The sequence below is a fragment of the Corvus kubaryi genome, unplaced genomic scaffold (assembly GCF_017639235.1).
Source record: "Corvus kubaryi isolate FWS band 111438036 unplaced genomic scaffold, C.kubaryi_AGA036_p1.0 37385, whole genome shotgun sequence".
In the NCBI taxonomy this organism is placed as follows: domain Eukaryota; kingdom Metazoa; phylum Chordata; class Aves; order Passeriformes; family Corvidae; genus Corvus; species Corvus kubaryi.
In genome coordinates this window covers 16,528,915-16,540,902 of record NW_024581127.1, presented here as the reverse complement: position 1 = coordinate 16,540,902, position 11,988 = coordinate 16,528,915, and the positions used below count along the sequence as shown (strand labels likewise).

The 11,988-nt window shown below is 40.9% G+C and overlaps 1 long non-coding RNA gene across 1 annotated transcript; it reads left to right on the top strand.

Moving 5' to 3' along the window:
• Positions 1-6,345: 6,345 nt before the first annotated feature.
• Positions 6,346-11,580, top strand: LOC121668431. Its single transcript, XR_006017373.1, has 3 exons — positions 6,346-6,434; positions 7,528-7,639; positions 10,099-11,580. It is a non-coding gene; the product is annotated as an uncharacterized LOC121668431 (long non-coding RNA).
• Positions 11,581-11,988: the final 408 nt, after the last annotated feature.

The window sequence follows — 11,988 nt, the reverse complement described above, 5'->3', positions numbered from 1 at the left end:
TGGCCCGGCCCAGCCTGGCCCGAGCAGGGCCTGGCCGGGCCCACTGGCCCCCACACGGGGCCCGCAGCCACCTGTGCCAGCACCGGAAATGAGAGAGAGCTGGGGGGGGGGGTTTGTCTATTCTTAAGTGTGGATCACAGAGGCGGTCACAACTTTAAGTGGCTTAAAGAATTGTCCATATTCAAACTGGCCAGCTGATAGGTTCTGTCAGGTCCCAGAGGAAGCTGTAAGAAGAACATCGCTTCCGAGACTCAGCTTGCTAACCTATGACAATGGTCAGGCCAATTCCCTTTTATTCAGCTTCTGGAGTCCATTTGCCATGTAGAATCATTTGTCTGGAGCTTTGCAATGACCATACATTCGTTAAAGAATGTTGCAGCATGCTTTTTGTATTTGGAATAAATATAAATTTTATATTCACCTTTATTTCACGGACATGATTTCAACACTGTTTAATTTGTTTACAAGACAGCTATATTGTGATTCTCTATCACAGTTTGAAATTGAAATATACCAATATACAAAGATTTAGCATGTGCATGTACTTGTAAAGTTAGGCCATGCAAGTGATATCAAGGTTTGCTGCTTGAGAGGTTGTTTGGGCTTTAGGGTGAGCTCACTTCAAACAAGCATCCCCCTGTAAGTAGGGAGGAAGGCACAGAGCTCCTGGCTGCCTCCCCACACCTGCGGTGTGCCTGGGCATGGCTCAGCCCTGCCTGCCTGGAGACAGCTTTGGAGAGACCTCCCGAATGTGCAGAAAATGCAAATATGTTGGTTGTATTTTGCTTCGCTGTCTAAAATTCATATCATGTTAGAGTTCAGAGAAACCATTCTGGATTCTCTGAATGTCTGGGCAGCAAATTTATTGCATTATTGTATTTGCTTATACAAAACATTGTTTCTGATAATATTTTCCTGCTGCAGCAGGTCATCCATCTGTAAATCTGGATCCTTCATCCTAGCTCACAAACCCACCCTCTGCTATGCCTAAAAGTTTCTAAATTCTTACTTGTTAGGTAAAAGAGCTATTGCATATTTCCTGAACATCTGGCCTGATCCCTGAGGCTTCTGCTTTGGAGGAAATGACTTTTGTCACAGCCTCCACTCCATTCATTTTTTATCAGTCCATGCTACGTCTTGTTTTTGCAGCAGAAGCTTGTACCAGCCCTCAGGCCTGCAGATGCATGGCTTTCCCAAAATGATATCGTTTCAAATCTGGAAAACAGGTAGAGAAAACAGATATTTCAGTGTTTTCTGTACTTATTATCACTCTGTAGCATTAAATGCAAGAAAGTCAGTGATGATTGCAAACACGTATTTCCTCTGGAAGTACCTGTATGTGGTGATAACACTTTTCATTTGTCTTCACTGTGAGTTTTCTCAGAGTCCATCTTTACAGTGCAGCCTCTTTTTAGGCAGGCATCTTCTAAACCAGCATCTTATGCATTATGCATGAGATAACAGTCATGATAAATAAAAAAGGGTGTTGCTGAACCAGAAAATTGAACCCTACTGGTTTGTTCATAGTCAGTTTCAAAGGTATAAATTCAGCACACTAATCAGCAGCTACCCGCTTTAAACAAATGCACGCTTGTTACTCCATAACAGAACACGTGACAGCACAGGGTCTCATGCGTACTGGGTCAGATCTAGAGCATATTTGGGTCAGAATTCATGTCCTGTTTCGGTCACTACCTGTTGCTTTAAAATGAAGTGGGAGAATACTGTGGCAAACACACATGGAATAATTTTCTCCACAAATAGTTGATTCTTTTGGCGAAGATTAACTTTGTCTCCTTACTACAAGGCTTCATACCCTGCTCAAACTTTTTGACAGCATTAGCTACTGCAGCATTGCTGATTTTCTTAGTCACAGAAATTTTCAGGTCATCTTGAACCTTACTAAGATTTACTCATTTGATGAAGTCTGTGCAGGAGATCCAGGCAGACTTGTCTATGTGTTACTTGTGGTTTGAGAAGTTGCCTGTGGTCCTGATATTTAAGGACTACAAAACTATCCCCCCTAGATCTCTTTTCTGTCTCTCTGTGCTGGCTGTCAATCCATGACACTACTTTGCTTTTTAGACCAGTTTTACTTTCACAAACTGAATTAATCATGTGATTTCTCCCCTTTTCACACCATCTTTATACAAAGGTGATACAAAAATCCTCATACAAAAATCTGGTTAGAAAGAGTTAAGAGTAAAAATTTCCTCTCCTCTTTATGAGATACTGCCATTAAGAAAAATTTGAATTCTTAGGTGTAACCAGGCTGTATGAAGAACTAGAGCAGCATGTATGCAATGTTTATCCTTGGTTTTGTTATCATTAGTGTTGTCATGATAATAAAAGAAAACAGAAAAAATAAGAAATACAGGTCTAATGTCTTAAATTTTCGTTCCATATTTTACATTTTCATTGACTTCTCTGTGATGAACACCCTCTTTACTAAAATGATTCTTTTCAAAGCTTTCTTAGACAGCTCCCTCCCCATGTAAATGTGGGGGTTTTTTTAGAGCTACATGATTTAGCATTTTGAATGGACATAAGCTTGCAAATATGTGAGCAATTTTTCAGACTGCAATTTTAAATATCTATCTCCTAAACTACAAAATTGGGATGATGCTCTCTGACAATTTATGAAAACTCATTCAAAATTCAAAAATGGTTTTGTTTGTTCTGTTTTCTTGGAGAACAGACCAACCTAAGCTGCTTTCAGCTGTTTGTTCTAATTCCTGTGCTACCTCCCAAGTTGTACCAGTCTGACTGCTTGCGTCATTGGGGGAAGAATAAAGTCTAGGATTGATTTCAGTTTAAAATAATCCTTTTTCCCCCTGATGCTACCAAAAAAAAGCATTTGTCAGACTGCAGCCTAAAGGATTTTTATTGGCCTGGTAAGAAAGGCAAGACTTAGCATGCCTGTGCAGCCCAGCAAGTGAAGAGGAAGGTGGTGGTAAACAATGCCACGGGAGGACAAGTTCTTTTAGGCACACTTTGTGCTGGAAAGGTAGACGTGGATTTGTGAGCAATGGGGCTGCTGCATGGGTATTCTCCCTGTGGTCACTGAGAGAGAACTCGTGTGCGTTTGTTACAAATAAACCTGATTACCTACAATGAAATACCAGCCACTTGTCATCCATTCCTCCCCACAGACGGAGAGGCCTGGTAGTCCCCCAAACACTGACCAGCCATTCCTGAGGGAAGGTTCACCATCACATTCGTGGGCACTTAGTAATCACACAGAAACCCAGGTTTTGGGAACAGAGCCATGAGAATGTTGTAGCCTTGCCATTTCATTTGAAAGTAAAATATATGTATTTGACAGAGCACTGAGATGGGATCTGCTGTTTTTCCTGGCCTAAAGAGGCCCCCAGCTTTTTAGCAGGGGTGCCATGAAAGAGAAGATGAGAATGAAAACAACCTTACTGAACCCATTCATTTAAATGTCTACAGTGATTTAACAACACTGATGTAAATTGAAGTTCTAGAGCGGAAGACCAAGGAGATTATTTACCAAACCCCTTGCTGTGAGGATGGCATAAATATCTCAACAGTCTGCTTGTTTTAAACAACACTGAGGCAAGACCCTTAGTATTGCTATCCTGCTGGCTTGTAAATTCCAGATAGTACATACAAGAGTTAACACTTCCTTTTTGTGTACTGTGGCAAATCCTAAATACCAATGCAAAAATATTTGCTATTTTAAAAGCAACCATGTGTTCCTAATCCTTTTTTAACATCATCTCTGTTTTGCAATCATCATTTTGTGTTGTGTATCTAGTCTATAAAATAGGTATTGCTTTATGACTTGCCAAAACAAATCTCATGCTCTTAACTCTGCTGCTTATGCATTCTCACTGTAACTTCTGCTTGGTGCTCATACATAAAGAGCAAGTCACCAAAGTCTTTAAACTGTTGCCCACTCTCTAAATCATCTATTTGCCAATGAAATTGAATTCTAAAATAGTTGCTTGACTTCAGAATAGCAAATATACTACAGGATAAAATAAAAAATCTTTTTGCCTAGTATTGGTGACCACCAGGTCATCCATATAAAAATATAGTAGCAATAGTGGAAGGCTCAAATACTGATACCTGGTTTACTTCTGACAAGTATTGTGAAAAAAGTCACACCCCTGCAATGCAGGATGCAGCAAGTATGCTCAGGCTGCAAACTAACAGAGACAAAAAATGAACCAGATATACTATTTTCAGGACTCAGATTTTCCATCACCCTCCAGAAATGGATTCATGAAAGAAAAATTATTCTATACAAGACCAAAAGATGCAACACAATCTGATAAACAAACAATTGTACTTAATAACAAAATGGCTTTTTAGCTGACAGCTGCTTCACCAGACAATTTAGTCAGAGGCCAGATGGCCAAAGAGACACATGGTGGAAAGTAATTTCATAGGATGCTCCACAGAAGGAAAAACTCCTAACTTGTATGTTTGAAATGTCAAAGAGTCAGTTAATGGAATTAGTGTGCAATTCCTAGTGCAGTTTGCCTGTTGAAAGCTGTGCTCAAGCTTGTTCTCAGAGCTCCACCGTAAGGTGAAGCAGCGAAGTCCTGGCTGAGAACTCAGACTCACACGTGGCTCGTTGCCTCTCCATCTCCCCTCCTGACAACCGGCTTTGTCTACGATATCAGTCTGTGCCACTGACTGCTCTGCACCAAGTCTTTTTTTTGCCTCTCCTCTGGCACTGTGGAGTGATAGGAAGCGGTAAGACCTAAAACATAAGTAGGTGCGGAATTTTGGAAAATGCAGGAGAGGTGAAGTTTACTGTTGTCTTACTGAAGTTGCATCTAAACTTAGGAGAACAACATTAGTTTTTCTATCTAGCAGAAAAGGCAGTTTCCAAAGACAGAAGTATTTTTAAAAAAATAAATGATGATATAGTATTTTCAAGCTTCAGCTCATTTTTTTCGTATCAAAAACTACGTGACAGGATTATTAGTTAACCACCACAACAAGTTAAAGCGCCGTTGGAAAACTCTGCCTCCATCTTCTGACTGCTCAGGGAAATGCAGTGACTAGTTTGTATTTAGACTTCTTAACTCACAGAATCATAGAATGGCTTGAGTCGGAAGAGATCTTAAAGACCTTTTATTTCACAAATCTTTATATATTTTCAAGACCAAGGCTTTGAATATTTGGTTGAAACTTTATTGAATTCAGTCATTGCCTTTGCTAGCTAATACTGACAAATGTTGCCTTCTACTGACAAATCATCTTTTCTTACAGATTTCTGAAAAAGAATTCAGGACTTTGCTTCCTTTTTAATTCCCTTAACACAGGACTTGAATTCCTACCTGATTATTGGCAGAAGGTTTTGATTATACAATGTCACTTCAAATAGCAATGGTTTGTCATTGGTTTTCCACATACTTTTTTCTCACTTAGTGTCTATGTCTCCTTAATTTTTCTAGGTTTGATACCTGCATCACTGGTTAGTAAATTTGCCTTCTTTGCATCTTTTTTAACATAAAGCTCTTCATAAATCAGCTTTGACAAAAACTGAGAGAAACAGTCATGCTTCCCACGTACTCCTTGCATTTGGATTTCAGACCCAGTGTTGCAACCAGATGTTGAGTGCTCTGCACTTACCATAAATGAAAACTGACCTTTGTTAATGCAGTAAGATGATAAAATTAATTTATGCTGTCAAACATCATGTTGTACAATGCATGTGTATCCACACAGCTAGAGCAGAAAGCAAATTACTCATTTATTTGATTGCTGATAGACAAAACAGCATGAAATAAATTTTTCCTAAATTTCTCAACTTCAAATGAAAAAATATTCAAGGCAAGGCCATGAATAGAGCAACCTTTCCATCCATATTCATCTCATCTGTCATGATCACATCTAACCCCTTCATTTCCCAGAACTGGAACAGATTTAAGGGAGTCTTGTCTGGGTTTTAAGTTCAGCTCTCGGTCATGCAAGGAGCTGTGTGTGTAGAGAAGCCAATGGAGACCTGCAGGTGACAAAAATCTAGTGATATGCTGCACTCATTGACTGTTTTTCCAAGTTTTCTGAGCCAATGTTTCACAAAGCAGTGGACCATAGGAAAAAGCCCCAATGATGTCAAGTGTGAGGATCAAGATGACACAGGGAGGTAGACTGTTTGCACTGTGCAACTGTACCACACCTTGCATCACTGACACGATCACAAAACATGGCAAAAGAGAGGGCCAGAGGCAGCTGCAAATTGCTCCTCAGTATTAATTGCCCAATTCCATGTGTCCCGACTAGGTCCTCTGGAGGATGGGAAACTGGGTCACACGGGTGTATCTACAACATCAGCCACGGCTGGAATGCTGAACGCCGAGAAGAGGAACAACTGTGGCTCTCAGTGTGCAAACCCCATGGTCCACAGCATGGGAGCTACAACACAGAGACAGAATGGCTTCAGAACCACAGAGGTATGAGTATAATTATGTTCCCTAATGGCCAGCACTAGCTTCAACCAGGTCTAAGTTACTTTTGTGACAGCCTTTCTTTTTGCAGAATTTTGCAGTATTAAACTGCATTTAATGTCTTGAGATAGGAGAAAATGGTGCCAGGCTGCACTACAGCCATGGCATGATTGAGCTGAGCACCTCTGAGAACGCTTCATGCCTGAATGGCCACAGAATAGACGCTCTATTTGTCAATCAGAGTAACACACACACACTTGCTACAGTAAAGAAAGCCCCCATGCTCATTTCTTTCCAACTCAGTCCATCTGTGGCATGTATTGTACAAACTATTTAGATTAATTATCTGAAAGGGAACATGTTTTCCCTTAATTGCTGTTCTGCTTAAAATATGTGCACTGCATGAACTCTGGTTCATTCAAAGCTGGACGTGAAGCTTGAAAAAGTCAGTGGATGTCTTTTCAATAACTTCAGCAGGCTTTGGATCAGATCCTCCCCCTTTTCCCCCTCACTTATGCGTTTGTGTACATTGTATACATTGTAAGAACAAGGCTTTGGGGCTATACCAAAGACCAGCCTTCTCCTGTCACAGCTGCCTACCCACCTACCTGTCTCTTACGGGTTTCCACTTGCTGCCCTGTTTGCATAGCAGCTGCGGAGCTGCTGCAGATTAAAGAAAGTCAAAACGTATGGCTGGTTTACTGCTTCCTTGGTTTCTCATTTGAGGAGGCATTAGGTAAAAATTTGAGGAAGGGAGATTTCCTTGTTTTCTGGGTTGTCTGTAGATGCAGCAGATAAAGTCCTTTACATGGTCCTTGGCATTTCTCAGGGGGAATCTCAATTTCTACTTTGAGAAGTGCTTGCCATGCTGTTGTTGCTGCTTCCCCTACTTTTTCAGGGGAGTCATCATCTAATTTCACATCTGGGGAGAGTGAGACTGTAAAAGTTTGGCAATCACAGAATGTGCAGTCATGGGTGAATGTTTATATTCCTGTGGGAATCTGTCAAAGGTACACTGCACTCCCTTCCAGGTGAGCATGAATTTAGCCTTGACGTGTTCCTAGAGTGGAATCACAAACAGCGTATCTTTTACATCTAGAGTTGCCGTCTGTGAATAGGATGCTCCCTGAACTTGCATTTCCAGTTCCACAAAATCTGGCACAGCAATAGTTAAAGGGGCAATATTGGCATTCAGTCTTCTGCAGACAATGGTAAGTGGCCACTGTCCCTCAGCTTTTTCACCATTATTCAGGGGATACAATTGGTTTTCTTATCTGTACAATGCTGGCTGGATTGGCAGCCCTCTTAAGCATAATTTCTATCTTTTCTTCCAATTTTTGCTTTATCTCCTTTTCTTTCTGTAACTGTTTCTGCAGCTGCTCGGTTTCTAAAGATAGTAACAATTCAGTTGTTTTCCTGCCCTCTATTTCCTCTCTCAGATCTTGTTTCACTCTGCTGTGGCTTTTTCCTAACTAATTTCTCCAATTATTGTCTTTCTCTATGCTCTGCTGAAGCGAGTAGAATCTCAAAATTATCTTTCTCAGTCATAAGCTTGTTCTTGGGTTCCAGATCTTTCTTTTATTTCCCTCTCAAAAGCCAGTGATGACTTTAATAATCCATTTTCTGATTTCAAAGCAGCCTGTTCTATATAGGATATATTTGAGGCGAGAAGGGAGTTTTTGATTTCCTTTTGTGTGCAAGATAAGTGAGCCTCCAATACTGCACAAATAATTGCTTTGCCTGTCCAGAATTTTTGGGCCCATTCCTTGCCTGCCTGGGAAGGAGCACATTCATACTTCTGTAACTGTTTATCCATGGCAATCCTGCCGACCACACCAATTTTCTATCACATAAAAAATTAGGGAAGGGAGAACCCCCTTGCTTTCCGTGTTGTCTGCAGATGTAGCAGGACTGGAGGCCTTCCCTTTCTTATTCAGTATTATCTGCCTGTCCAAGATCCTGGGAGACCTTCACAGACAATATTTTAGAGCCACCAACCTGGCACTCTAGGTCTGGTAAGGTGCCAGAGGCGCAGTGTGGCAGCGCAGTAAGTCTGGTCACAACCGCAATCCCTGATGCAAAACCGGCATGAATTGCACTGTAAGTCTGGGCAAATTCAGTGAGGCTCCACATTCACAAATAGGGCAACTTCTTGCCTGTTGAGCAGAGTAAGGTCCACAAACTGCTGTTGATAAATGCACTGGTATCAGAAAGCATAAGCAACAGAATTATTGTGGAATAAAGCTTACCTGACAGGCGTCCCCATGGGGGAGGAGAGGGTACAGCCTGTTGACCATCCCAGGACACAAAGGTAGAGTCTCCTCTGACCTCCCTCCCTGGTTAAGTAATATTTATATTGTTTTCTTTGAGGATGAGGGGGAAAAGTTCCAGCTGATGTAATTTCACACTTAAATGGAGTTTGAAGGACTTTATATACATGAAAAGCATGTACAGGTTTTACTTCATTGGCATATGAAAAGGAATATGTATTTTCAAGCTAAAGCAAATGTCAGCTTTTGGTCACCATTTGGGTCATTCCTTTGGCTTAATTCCTGTTAGCTGCATTGTTTTAAACAGAGAATGACTGCAACACCTCTGTGCAATTCCATCCTTTGTTTCTTGCCTCTCTCATGCATGAAACAAGCTTCCCTGGTGCCCCTGCTCCTCAGGTATGCACATAGTTTGTTTCTGCTGAATTACTGCCAACGTGGGCACGCCTCACTGAGCTTTGTCTTTTGAGAATTTTCCACAGAAAGTGCCTCAGCACAGCTTGTGGTGGAACTGCTACACCCAACCCATAAGAAGTTGTCCCATCTTGGGAGTCACATCCTTAAACCAACGGGTCCGAGCAAATGAAAAAGGGAGCTTGGATTGACCTTCACCTTGCATTTGCTAACACACAACACATCAGTACATGCCTATTTATTTTATACCTTCATTGTATTATTATCTTCTCTATTGCTCTAGTACAAAGATATTCTCAGGTGACATAAAAGATACTGCTCTATCTTTTCAGGAGATACTGCACCTCCAGGTGGACAGGGACACATTCCATGGCAACATGACATCTAGAGCCATGGGCTTTCTGTAAATGAAAAACCCAAATGCTTGTCATAGCCACTAGCCCACAGAGAAAAATTAATTGGTGAGGTTGGATATGGTCAAACAGAACAACATAATTATTAATCCAATTTGAAAAAGACTTGGCCACAATTGAGAATTAGTGTGTACCTGTCCCACTGTTCGAGAAAATTGTCTAATTTTGTAATTGAATGGAAAATTACCTCTGTATTGCACTTAGTAGGAAGAGTGGGCAAATTCCCACAACATATTAATAATGTGAGTGTTGACTGTAATGGTACTACTCAGTGAAGTGTGGATTCCTGCCCCGAGGCCCCATGACTTTGAAGATATCCTCCTGCATTTTCTAGCTGAAATACATCCAGTAACATCTGTGCTGTTGCAGCTCAGTGCAAAGAAAATTTCTGATAATAAGTAAAGCATTTACATTATTCTCCACATCTAATGCATGTGCATAAGAAAGGAAGTTGTCTAAACTTCTTATAGTCAAAAAAGAAATACATATTCCTAGAGAGAGAGTGTAGTATCTAATTTAGGCTCCAGCTCTGGTTTGCCATTCTGCATCTCTGTTTCTCCACTGACTGTTTAGGGAACCACAAGATGAGCAGATAATGTGAACACCCTAAGTTTAGATGCCTCAAGTTGAAAAGGTGATTATCCTCTGCAACTCCAAAGGTACCCATTTTATTCACCTGAACATTCATATTGACTACAGTTTTTCTTTTATCTCGACATGTTGTAGAATACAACGCAATGCAGCACATGGTGCTCTTGGGAGACTTGGGTTGTGCTATTGGCCTGTGGGCTAGCAGGGAGTAAATCACATCACCTCTCTGTTTCTCACTTTCTCCTGCATCAGGCTCTAAAGCAGCCATCTGCCTTATCCCTTGACACCTGGTTATGTGACAGGGTCCAACTTGTGCTGTCAAAAGGGAAAAGGTTTGACACAGACTCTGTCTGGGAGATTAGTACCCTCTCATAACAGTAATGTCAAAACAACTTAGAAGTAAAAGATGATGATGGTGGTGATGATGAAGAAAGGAGTGCTATACTAGTGAAGGTAACAAGGATGGTCAGACACCTCCCCCAAGAAAGGTGGTATCCATATTATGTCCTTGACTGACAGTAACCTGGTTTGATTCTCATGATAGTCTTTGGCAAGTCCTTGCATGAACAGTAGCACTGGGGGAGCAGACAGCAAAGGAGCAGGTGTATTCAGGCTGCAGAAATGTGAAATAATACACAGTGGCAAATTAACTCCAGGTGCTGCTCTGCAATATATATGTACCTTCCACTTATGTCAAAAGAACTTTATCAGACATTATTTTACCTGGCACTCTTACCATGTAAATAATGCCTAATTTACCTGGCATTCATTACACTGAAAAATAGTCTCATGGAACACTGGCAGTGCAATAATCAAACCCACCTAATCAGCTGTGTGTCTCTATCAGCCCGGAGCTGGGTGCACTTTGTTAGACCTATCCAGTGTGTTATAGTGCGTTGCTTATGGCAGCAAACAGTCTGGGAGATAGAAAAGTATAAATTTAAATTAGGGATGCACTTGCATGCCTCAGACAGACTGACTTTATTTGAATATTGAAAATAACCTGATGAAGCTCTGAAAGGTATATTTTGTGCTTGGGTCTTGTATGCAGGTGGAAGTAAGTGTTACTTTAAAACCATATTTTCCTATCAGAAACATAAAATCAAGTACAGAAAATTCTGTCTCAGGCTAGTGATGCACTACTCACAGTGACATAAAAAGGAACCTCTAATTTTCACTTCTGGACTGAAACCAGATTTATTTGCCCTGCTTTTAGAGTACACACATGTAGAGATGAAAATTATAGTCAAGAAGGTTGATCCAAAGCCTACTGACATCCACTGGCTTTGTAGCAGGTATAAAAGCTTGTGTCCACGCTGAATGAGGAAGTTGCTCTGCATCACAGTAGAAGGATGTGTGAAGGATGCTGGAGACATTCTGTTTATTAAGTAGAACTGTTTTTGTAAATTAGGGGGCAATCATCAGTGACTCTGTTGTCATTGTGGAACTTACTGTACTGTTTAAAACCCTCACAGAGTAAATGGGACACACAGAAAATGTCCACACAAGAAGTCTCCATTAATGTTACAAAAGGCATCAGACAAAGTGACAGAAGAAAAACCAAGAACTGTGCCAATTAATGAAGAAAATTGCAGGTGAGGATGGACTTAACAATGCTTCACTGCACTTTAAATGTCAGTCACTGAAGACATGAAGATCTCCAGGTGTTCCAGGTTGAATACAGCAGACAGCTGCTGCTGAGTGCCTCTAGAAGCAGGTCTTGTGGAAACCAACTACAAACACTTTAGGATCTTCAGATGTCATTTGTCTAAAGCAGTGGCACTACACAGACATACACAGAAATTCATGACATTTTTTTTTTACTAACTTCTACGTTATCCCTTGTGTATGTCCTGTTCTGCATTGCTATTA